This window comes from Aptenodytes forsteri, unplaced genomic scaffold, assembly GCF_000699145.1.
Source record: "Aptenodytes forsteri isolate BGI_AS27 unplaced genomic scaffold, ASM69914v1 Scaffold163, whole genome shotgun sequence".
NCBI classification, from domain to species: domain Eukaryota; kingdom Metazoa; phylum Chordata; class Aves; order Sphenisciformes; family Spheniscidae; genus Aptenodytes; species Aptenodytes forsteri.
Window position 1 is genome coordinate 500,394 of NW_008795332.1, and position 8,366 is coordinate 508,759.

Here is an 8,366-nt window from a genome sequence, read left to right on the forward strand (position 1 = left end):
GGGCCTTCGGCCGAGCGCTGCGGGACCGGCCCGGCACCGACGGGAGAGGGGCTGCGCCCGGCCGGGTGTTCCTGTGGGCCGCGAATGGTCCTTGTCCTCCGAGGGCAGGAGGGAAGCTCCAGGCGGCCGGCCGTGCTATGAGACGGGCGCGTTTATCTGTGGCCTGATTAATCAGGGCTAATTTGCATTTGCAAATGAGGCTGCTAAAAATGGAGTTACCTTTTCACCTGTAAGGGGGAGGAGGGATTATTTCTAGGTTGTCTCTTTTTTAAGTGATAAGCAACTGTTTTACCAATAAGGATGAAAATACTTCATTTGCATTAGTAAAAGAAGCTAATTATTATATAGTTAATTAGCATCTGGAAATGAGGATTATCTTAATTACAAAGCACCATTTCCTTAATAGCTACAAAACTAAGTTTGATCTGTGTGGAGATTGGTGACTATTATTATGTAATTAGTGATCATATTAATGGTGCAGTGTATTTAAATATAATTTGCATATGCAAATGAAATTTACCTGATAGAAAAATGTGGCTCCACTAATGACTCTGAGCACTTAAAAATTAAATTACATTAGGAGATCCGGATCCCGAGTTGCTGTGCAGTGGCACGGTGGATCTCCTCCTGCAGAAGAGCTTTTGGTTCTGCAGGGCCATGGCTCCGTGGTCCGGCTGTTGGGAGGACGAGGAAACCTCCCACCATCTTTTCGGCTCACCAAACCTCAATGTTAGGTACAGCCTCCTGCAGCTGGGCGGTTTCTCCTGCAGCATCGCCATCGCCCTTGCCATACTGCCGTCCTCTCCTGCACTGGAGACTTCAGCTTTGGGTCCTTGTCAAGGCTCTTCTGGCTAGATAAGTATTACATCACTGGATGGTAGGAGCACATGTTCTGTGCATCAGTGAGCTTCCGGGCAGGAGATGGGAGTCCCACGTCCTTTGTAGCCATGCTCGTGATGAGTTTCTGCCTTCCATTCACGTTTAGGAGTGCCCGTGGTATGGAGAGCATGGTGCTTTCAGCACAGCTGATCCGTCGTCTTTCCCCTGCTTTTATTGGAAACAAAAAGCTACCTGTGTGTTTAAAAAAAAAACTAAAGTCCTTTAAAACAAAACCATGTTAAGAGAGGGTGCTGTGCACCCTTATCTCCCCAAGGAGCCCTGTGGGACAGATGTTGGTTGCCCAGTGCACAGCTGGAGATCGCATGGTGCTGGTGCTGGGCAGTGGCAGCCGTCGTTGCAAGTGTGAGCAGCTGCCACTGCCCGGTGACCTGGCCCCCATCCAGAGGGATTTTGAGTCGGGGAGCCCAGTACCCTCGCAGTGACAACCTCCCTTCCCCATTGTACAAAATCACACTTCTGTAGGTGTCTCAGCAAAGGAAAATCAAAGCTTTCAGGGCCAGATATTCTAAGAAAATGCAGTGTGTTTCTTTAATATACCCTGCTCCTAACCTGCAGTACTGAAATGACTGAAGTGCAAAAAATACCAGTGCTGGAAGGAAGCAGCCATTACCCAACAGGATGTTTCTCTCATCAAGAGGGAAAAATTTACAGCCGCCGGCCGGGGAACACTGCAGCTATTGTGGGTGCTTACTGAGATGCTTTTTGCAACTGCTTGCTCCAGCCCGAGTCCTGCCTGCCTGCGCCTCCCTGCCTCTCTGCAGCAGACAGACATTACATGTTTAATGACTTCCAAGGAGTCTGTCTATCATTACAGCTAGAGCTGAAAGTAATTGAAAAGTGTCTGTGTTTCTCTTCAGCACAGCGGCCCGTGTGCGGAGGCTGGAGGAGTGCCTCTGCTTCGCTTCCCTGTCCTCGAGCGGGACCTGCCCCGGCTCTGCCGCAGCCCCGCACGAGTGCCCTGTTTTGTATCTGCTCTGGTCTAATTAATTAAGGGTTGTTGCTTGGAAGTAGCACATGCTTAGGTGTGATCTTTGAAGTTTAGTGTGGTGCGGAGACTTCAAAGGGGACATTTTATTAAAAAATAATAAAATCAAGAGCTCCTAAACACTTGCAATTTGAAGAGCTTGTTTGAAGTCTCTCCATGTTCTCTGGTGCTGATACAGCCATAGCGCTGAGGTACTGCTTAGCCGTCACCATGCAGTGCTTAACCTTCACTTTATTTAAAAAAGAAAATAATCAAAACCAGGAGTATTTTCTCAAGTGTTTTCGTGGCTTGATCTAGCAGTAAAGAACTAATTGTGCCATGTTGTGAGCTATGCAGGAAACAGAGAAAATCAAGGCTGACAATCAAATTAGCAAAAATGAAAATTTAGTCCAGGTCTGTTTTTTTAATCAAAGTCGTTTCAAGATGAACAGGAAAGCTGTAAACCTTTCCCATTGCAGAGGTTTCCTTCCACAGCCCGGGAGGCCCCTGCTCTCCCACTCACCGCACCGAGCATCGTGTGGTTCGGTGCTGCTGCCATCCTGCTGCCTGGCCCAGGCCTGGACACCAGGCACGGGACCGGGGCGTTCCCAGCCGGGCCGTGCTACCACTTCCTTGCTCCCCCGCGACAGCTCTCTGGTGTGAGCTTCTGCTCCCTCCAGGAGCTGCAGGACCAGCAGCGCAGCTGCCCCCGGAGCTGGGTGTGGTGCTCTGGGGCCATCTTGTGAGCTTGGGCTTGTGCCTTGGTCTGGTGGAGCTGAACAAGGGGAGAGGTGGTGGGCTGAGCTCTGCACCCCTGCCCGCGGGCCGGCCAGGGGCTGCTGGAGGCACCTGCAGGGCCAGGTGTGTGGGCAGAGCCCACGCAGCGCTGCAGCACCAATCGCTCAAGTGGAGCATAGGACCATCCTGGCTGCTCTGGCCTCCTCTCGTCAGCGCATTCGACTAACGAGGGGCCGCGCAGGGCCAGCAACCCACTGATCCCCTCGGCACAGCCGGCAACGGCGGCCTCTGCGGGAACAGCACAGATGGCGAACCCGAGCGACAACATAAACTGCAATATGTCTTGGAGACGCTGCCGGGCTGTGGCTGGTTTGTTGCGTCGTGGCGGTCTGCTGGGCTGGGGGCAGCTCTGTGTTCCCCTGCCCCTCGTCCGAGGGGTCCCTTACTGTGGGGCTGCTCTGGGTAGGCTGAAAAGGGACTGGAGAGGCGTCGTGGCTCTGCTGGGCTGGGGGCAGCTCTGTGTTCCCCTGCCCCTCGTCCGAGGGGTCCCTTACTGTGGGGCTGCTCTGGGTAGGCTGAAAAGGGACTGGAGAGGAGCCAGAGGAAACGGGGTCAATATCTTAATATTTGGATATTTTTCTTTATTAAATAAAGAAGTGTGTGCATTTTGAGGGCGGTGTCTGCAGCCGGGGAGCGCAGCCTGGGGCGGTTGCAGCATTCCCGATTGCAGCCAGCTTGGCAGGAGCTCGTGAGGGAGTTTGCTTTTGTTTTCCCCCTGAGGTTTTGCTATCATTAGTGATTTGGAAATGCAGAGTGGTGGTGTTCCATCTGGGACTTGGTGCACAGTAGCACAGAGAGTGCACACACATGTTTACTATTCAGACTGCTATTTAAATTACCGTGTACGGAAATACAGAAGTAGGAGTCTTAGCTGTACATTATGGAGAGTGTGGTTTATTCTGAAAAGCTTGCATCCTTCTCTTGATGTGTTGCAGACTGTTGTAAAACATTTTTTCCATACTTCTGAATTACTTCCCCCTGTACCGAGATCACATAACATGCCTGGGTGCATGCAGGTGTCCTGTGCCGTCCTCCACGCACAGGTGTAAGGGCTCAGGTGTGCAGAGCTTGTGCCGGGGCACTCGGTGGGAAGCAGAGGGGCACAAACGGGAGCTAGAGATGTGTGTGTGCTGAGCACGCGGCATGTTAGGGTGGCTGTGGCAGGCAGGCAGGCAGGGGCTGGGAGGGGGCGTGAAGGGGGGGATGTCCTGGTCCCTGCCTGACTAGCCTGCCCTGGCCAGCACAGCGCTGTCCCACCAGCTCCCCATGGCTGATTAGCCGACCCAGGTAGCAGTGCAAGTCCTGGCATGCTGGCTGGCCAGGAAGGGCCATGCCGCTGGCAGAAGCAGCCCTGCTGGGCTGGCAGGCATTGGACCCAGCAGCCTGCGCGCCCTGCAAGGGCTTGGGAAGTCCCTGTCCTGTTCCTTGGAAAGCCGTCAGCCTAGCGCTGTCACCCGGAGTTAACAGTCATGATTGCAGAGAGTGGGTGTTCCCTGGGGGAGAGCCATTTCCATCTGCTGTGGGGTGACTCCGTGGCTGAATAAGAGCCTCACCCCACACAGGGCACCGCTTCTGATGGCAAGAGCTGTCTCTTGCCCTCCTTGGCCTGGGGGACAGGACTGCATGTGGGCTGCGCTTTCTTGCTTACGTGGAAATGGCGTTCGAAGGGCCCTCCCATGAGCTGGGGTGCCCTCCCGCCCGCACGAGGCTGAGCTGAGCTGCTGCGGGGGGCAGCAGGCTCTTCTGGTGGGCGCCCTTGGTGTCCATGCAGGACAGGGGCTCATGTGTCCCTCCAGTCTAACCGTGGCTTCCCTTGGCGGGTGCATGCAGCCGCCCGGTCTGAGCGTTGCTGTTGCCCATGCTTTCTGCCAGCCCCCTGGTTCTTACCCACTTCCAAGTTCTTCTGGTGTCATTTAGCTGAAAATTAGGCTTTCTCTAAACAGGTGAGCTTTGCTGGTTTTATGGTATTGCTGTAGGCTGGTTTATGAGATATTCATCTTGCTGAAACATAAACACTCTGCTAGCGTTTCAGGTCTGGGGAAAATCTGAAGACTTTTGCAGTGTTACAGAAAGCTCTTTCTAAAATCTAAGATCATTTAAATTTTAAAGGTGGCAATAGTACGTTCAGTGTTAGGGTTTTTTTGTTGGTTTGGATTAGCAATGCTTAGCTTTCAAAGTCATGTAGGAAAATGTTTTGCAAGGGATTTATTTATTTAAATATTTTTAATATCAGCAGTTGAAAATTCCAGTGTAAAAGGCTATGCAAAAATAGCAGTAAAGAAATCCAAAGCTATAAAAGCTTATGGTGAGAATTTAAATGCAGAAACAGCTGTTATTTCCTTGGGAGTTGAGGTATATAAACTCTTCCATGTCTGTGTATCCCCACAATAGTGGTGTGAAGAATTAGCGCTCACTGCAGTGTGCAAACTGAACCCGCCAAGCACTGAGGCAGCTATTCATCTATACCCAGGAGCTAAATATGACAATGTTAGCATTTTTCATTTCCCTGACGTTACCATTAATAAAGCAATGATCCAAAAGAAGCTTTGCTGAGTCTGTTCTTTATGCTTCCATCACTCACGACTAGATAATTTCACACAGGATCGTTTTTAAATTAAATGACGATAAAAGCGCTCTGCTGTCCTGTGTTCACTAGTTCATAGAAGTCTATCAAGTCATTAATGTGTCATGACAAACTGCTAGTTGGATACAAGAGTAATTAATTATTTGCATAAATAACAGGTTGAACTTCGTGCTTTGAACCGCAATGACATATGCGTCACATCATGGACATCTTAGAACCTCTTGCAGAGAGTTCATGGGAGGGGTGAAAGCTGAGCCGGCATGTGTGCAATCGCATCCTCAGGCGCTTCAGACGGTCAGGAGCTTGGCTTGAGTTTTGATGCTTTTTGTGTTCCTAAGTTCTTCATTAATGGCTGTTTCAAGAAAGCATCTGATCATTGGAGATTCAATGAACAATTATACAGATTTTCATAATCACCATTAATCACCACATATTTTTCAAGATAATTACAGCAATTATTATTTAGATTCCTCTTTTATGTGCGCATTGTAGAAAAGAACAAGTGCTTATTACGCTGGGTAGTGTAGAGAACTATGGTCTGAAGTTCTTTGTGATCCAGAAACTCATTATGTTAGCTGATGCTGCCTGTGAAAGTTCATCAGCATGTTTAAATTAGGGTAGCATTGGCAGGTCTGATTATTTAAATCTGGTAGCTTTGCTAAAAATATAGTTATTCAAGAAAGATGAATTACTAATTTGACAACTGAGGTTTAGTTGGAGTCTACAGCACAGAAGGCAGCATCTATCGTGTGCTTAGAGGAGGGTGACAGTACATTTTCAGATTAAAGAGAGAATTTCTAAGCGAGCTAACAAGTTGTATTTATAGAGCGCAGTTTTGTGGCCTGCCCTTTAAAGGCTGAGAGTAAGTCTTAGTAAATTATAACGAAGAAGTAGCCACCAGTTAAAAGTTGGTCATGGTTTTCAGTGGTCCTGCACCGACTAAGGGGGTGGCCCCGGTGCTCTTTTGGGTGCCCCGCTCACCAGAGAGGTCCGGCCTCCTCCCAGCTGCCATTGGGGATTCACGGGGACGCTGTCCTTCGGGGTTTGGTTTTAGGAGCGCGGTTCTGGCCGCTGGCTCCTTTCAACTCTTTTATCTAATTGCAGTGACTGAGCTAATTGGATGTAACCCCCAGGGAGGAGCTGCTCCTGGGAGACAGCAAACAGCAGTTGAAATAATTTTCTTTCTGAAATCCCTTTTTATTTTGTTCCGTTTTGAGGGAGAAAAGTGCAGGCACCTCCCTAATCTGTTGCAGATGCTGTGGGTGTAGTTGCACAGGGAGAACCTGCTGCCTCCTGGATTCAGCCCCTCGGTGCCAGGCCCTAGTGCCACAGGCATCCTCCTGGTAGGTGAGGCTCTGTGGGCAAGTGGCGATTCCACGTGCAGGGCCAGGAGCTGTGACCACCCGAGGGCTGCGGCTGCCTTGGGAGGTGCCAGCAGAGGTGGTGTTCCTGCTGGCCCTGCCACTGGCCCCGCTCGGAGCAGTGCAGGGCAAGAGCAGCTTTGCCTACCTGTGCAAGGAAGCTTTAAGTGAAACGTGCAAGGTGCAAACGTTTTATAGGTCTTTAAAAATATTTTAAAGTTACAATCTTTTGAAGATGTTAAAACCTACGTGGGTCAATATGTGAGCTTACTCATGTGGTGGTGTGAGTAATGCTGCTGGTGGTAATGCTCTAAAAATGGGACCTTGCCCACCTTTTTTGTTCTGAATCGGTAAATGCTGCCTTTGGAAAGAGGGCTGTACTTTATCATTCACCAGCACCAATTCCTTTTATCCCTGTGTGTTACCGTCTGCTGGTCTCGAATGTGGCGCAAATCGACATCGAGGAGCATTGAATAGCTCTTGGCCAGACTTAAACAAGAACTGCAGCTCCAGGCCAAAGCCTGGCTGGTAAGTCTTGACACTGCACATGAAAATGGTAACATGGGGCAGAATCTCAGCACAGTGCTCTGCTCATCAGAGACTGCCAGGAATGCTTCAAAAGCAATAGGAAAAAGAAAAAAAGGAAAAAAGGGAGGAATCAGAGGCTGATGATGATGTTTATTTACAGCACAACATCAGAACAAGGGACATGGAATTAAAAGCCTCCTACAGTTCTGGTTTCATTTAATTTTATTATGAAATTAACTGGCTGCTGTAAACGGCAGTTGCATACTGTCTCATGGTGCACGGCGGGAGCGATGGCGCCTGTGCCCAGACCCCGGTGCTGGACACCCCAGCAGACTGTGGTGCAGCGATGGCAGCTCTTTCCTGTCTGTTGCTGGAGGTGCTCGGCCCTGGAGATCGCTTCCTGCAGTTACCTCCTTCCGTCTTCTGCAAGTCTCAGTGAGCTGGAGTGTGGTGGGGGAGTGCTTTTAAAGGGCTCAACCCACACGAGCTCCAAGCGTGAGGCTGCACATGTGCAGCCACATCACAGCAGCATTGCTGCTCGTGCCGCACTCCACCCAGGAAACACGGAGAGGTGGGCCCTGTGCAGGGAGAGGACGTCTGCCGCAGCTGGGCACGGGCTGCTGAACCAGCGGTGACGGAGCTGGCGAGGGGCTGTGTGGCAGGCAGGGGCGCGTGGTGCCGAACCTCCCCAGTAAATCACTGCAAACATGCATTGCTGCAGCTGGGGTTTTGTTCAAAGCAGCTTGGTGCACAGGACCCCCGTGGAGCACACTCTACACATCGCATGACAAAGCCTTGTCCACAAGATACAAAAGCTAACATTCACGTGAGATGGTTCGATGTTGTGGTGGAACAAATTGTCACTGTGTTTGTTAATCTTCTTGGATTTGGATTTACACTCCTAAAAGGAAGCTGGGTTGCCTCACCCTTGAAATCCTTGTGAATGTGAAAAAACCTTCTTAGGCAGCAGTAGCTTTGAATCTCTCTCTTCCCGCGGCCAGTGCTGCGGGACGGCAAGCAGCACCTCTGACGGCGAGGTGGGGGACGTGGGGGTGTCCTTCCTCTGAAGCGTTTGCTTTGTACAAGGCCATCGTTCAGCCTGGAAGCAGAGGCGAGGGATGAGCAGCAGCTCCCCACACGTCTCAGGGGGGTCCCCACCATCTGCCTGCAGCCCCTTACATGCCCAAACAGCTCCTGCCTGCAGGCTGGCGCCGCAGGCTCCCGCCGCCCG

The 8,366-nt window shown here is 50.7% G+C and overlaps 1 protein-coding gene across 5 annotated transcripts in view; it reads left to right on the forward strand.

The window, feature by feature from the left end:
- MVB12B (multivesicular body subunit 12B) overlaps positions 1-8,366 on the forward strand; it is a 63,903-nt gene that overhangs the window by 43,899 nt on the left and 11,638 nt on the right. The gene's annotated exons all lie outside the window — the stretch shown is intronic.